Below are 3,242 nucleotides of genomic sequence, written 5' to 3'. Positions count from 1 at the left end.
TGGAAGGCCATGCTAATTTTATTAACCTATAGTGCATAAAGTGTTAATTCTAGAGTTTAGAATTACAAAGCTTTTCTACAAATAAGAAAATACAAAGAACCTATATTAATCAGGACAGAAACCCAATTCAGTTATTTTAAACAAGAAAGGGACTTTATTGGCTCACAAAACTTTAAAGTTCGGAGGTAGGGCAGGCTTTAGGCACAGCTGGATCTAGGGCCTCCAGAAAAATGACATCAGAACTGAGTTCTCATTCCTTTCTGCTAGCCTCTGAGTTTCTCCTCAGACTCTCTCCACATGATGTAAATTCAGGCTTACACAGTCCTTAGTTCATGGGATCTCTGTACAGCCTTCTTTCCAATAGTTCCAGCAGAAGTTCTGTTGAGAGCTCTCTTTAGCCTGGCTCAAGTCACATGCCCATTCTTTAATCACTGTGGCTAAGAAGCTGCAGGACTCAGGAAGGCCAGACCTGGTCACCTACTCATCTAAGCCACAGGGAATGGGTTCCCCACAATAAATAAGGATTCTGTTACCAGAGGATGGGGAAAGAGATGCTGAACAACAACAACAAAAAAAACACCCAACAACATAGATCCACACGTAACCCAACAGAAAAACTATTATAGGTAAAGGACATGAACAAACAATCCATGATAAAAGTGGCCAATAAACATATGAAAATAACCTCAACCTCACCATCAATCAGGGAAATACAAGATGATTTTTTTTCTTTATTGCCCATCAGATAAAAATTAACAAGCGTAGGTAAGGCTATGTGGGGAAATGAGCATTTTCCATACATAGGGTAAAAACAGTTATGAAGACCTTTGGGAAGGCTAAGATGGGTCTATCAGAAAGCACATCCTTGGACCCAACCATCCACCTCATACAACTCCATCCTAAAGAAATTCACACGTTTACAGAAATACATGAAAAAGATGTTTACTTTGGCAGTGTAATAGCAAGAGAAAAAATAAGGGAAAAGTTGAATAATGGGATTTTCATAGTAGTGCATCCTAATCAACCATTAAAGAAATTTTAAGACCGCAGGATTTTTGAGACTAAAGGAAAAAAAAAAAAAAAGCAAGCTGAACAATACAGATCTATGATCTTATTTATGTAAAAATAGCATTTATTTAGTGTATGTATATTCATATGGAAATGTACGGAAAGGCAACTAGATGGATGGATGTCCAACTGCGGACAGTGGAATGTGACAAGTGCTGGAGAAAAGGGTCTCTTTGCTCTTATACTTGTGTATCATTTAGGTTTTGTGTAACGAGATGGTAGTCATTTATACTTTCATAATTAAATGCAAATGGCCAATAAACATAAAAAAGATGTTCCTTCTTATTAATAAAAAGAAAGACACGTTTTGCCTACCAGATTGGTAAAAATATTTCAGGATTCAGGGTTGGTGGGGGTGGAGGCAATCAGGCACTCTACTGATGGAGTTGTAAATCGGTACCATCTTTTTGGTGATAGTTCTCAAAATGTTAAATGTGCACATTCTCTGACCCGATAAATCTATTTCTTGCTATTTATCCTACAGAAATATCCACACAGGCAGCAAAATAGATGGGTAAGAATGGTAACAATACCTTTATCTATAATAAGAAATTGGAAAGAACTTTTCCGTCAATAAGGGGTTAAATAAATTACAGTATATTCATGCAATGGAGTAGTGAGCAGCTATAAAGAACAGTGTCTTCCTCAAGGTGAGGGGGAGGGGAGGCAAGTTTCAGCACAGTACACGGAAAATGGGGATATGTACCTACCTCGTATGGTTGCTGTGAGGATTAAGAGTTAATCCACGGTAAAGCACTTCCAACACTGCCCATGTGCAGCAACCACAGTGTCAACTATTAACACATTTTGCTTAAATATGTATATGCCTAAGTCTGGAAAAATAGCAAACCAAGTAATTATTACTTCTAAGTAATAGTGTGAAAAGGAATGTCCTTTTTCCATTTAACATTTCTGTATTGTAGAAAATTCAAATGAATGGGTTTAATAAGTTTTTAAATTTGTTAACCAGAAAAAGCGTAAAATTTATCAATCAAGGTTTAACAGCCATCACTCACTGCACTGTGAAAAAATAGGTATCCCTGTTAAGTTCCAGAACTAGATTTGAGTTTTAGCTCTAATTGGCCACATGCAAGTCACACAATCTCGGAATCTTTCTTTCCTTGCCTACAAATCTAAGTGAGATAGGTATAGTGACTAATCCAATGCCTGGAGTGCAGATTATGTCAATACATACACCCCTCCCTTCAATTTACATAAATGTGATCCACATATTGCTAAATTAAATTTTGGGAGTTTAACCTCCAAGAAAACCAGAAGAAAATTCAGCAGTAAGGAGCAAATGCTCAGTAGCTATTGGGCAGTCATTAGCAGTCTGCATGCCAGTAACAATGACTGCTCTTTTACTAACCAAACAGATGGCACTGCTTGGCAACTGACAGATCAGCACCTCATCAGAGGCCAGGCAGCCCCCAGAATTGCTAACTACGATTATCTGTGTGGGTATCAATTAACATCTGGATGAAATAATAAATCACTGAAGAGTTATTTTAAATCAGTTTGTCTAGTGGGGACTTAGCCTACCCAGAGATGGTGAGTACACAGACTGCCCTTTCTTTTCCCATATACCCTAATCCAGTCTTTTTGGGTCCAGCCCATTTTCCCCACAGAGCCTTGCCTTGGCCTCAGAATCCTTTCTAAACAATGCACAGGTATCAGAGCTGACAAGACAAACTCACATTTGCCAAGTCTACCATCACTTTCTCTAAGCTCTGACATTATACCAAACATCTTTGGCATTTGTGACAACTGTACCACAGGGAAGCTTCTTTGTATACAGGAAAGATATAAGATCTAAAAAAAGAGTGAAATTCTAGCAACTGAGAGGTGCCTCCCTTCTTACCTACTCTGATACAAGAATTCTGTCATCTCAGCAGAATTAAAAATATGCCACCTCAAAACCTACTTGGAAAGAAGCCAGTTATAAATAAATAAATCAACTCAAGATCGTTTTATCTTAGAGCGGAGGAGTTTATAGCTTTATTGGACATTGACTTGTTTCCTCTCAGCCACAAAGAGAAAAAGACCCAAACAAAAGTCCCTACATTTTCTTGTATAACTTAAAATACATTATATCATTACTACATATTTATACTTCAATAAATCTTAATCTATAAAGCACATTTCTTATAATTAATTGTTATCAGAAAAATCTA

Source organism: Leptonychotes weddellii, chromosome 13 (genome assembly GCF_054177405.1).
Source record: "Leptonychotes weddellii isolate Sample4059 chromosome 13, ASM5417740v2, whole genome shotgun sequence".
Classification (NCBI taxonomy): domain Eukaryota; kingdom Metazoa; phylum Chordata; class Mammalia; order Carnivora; family Phocidae; genus Leptonychotes; species Leptonychotes weddellii.
Note: the sequence above shows the minus strand (reverse complement) of the source record.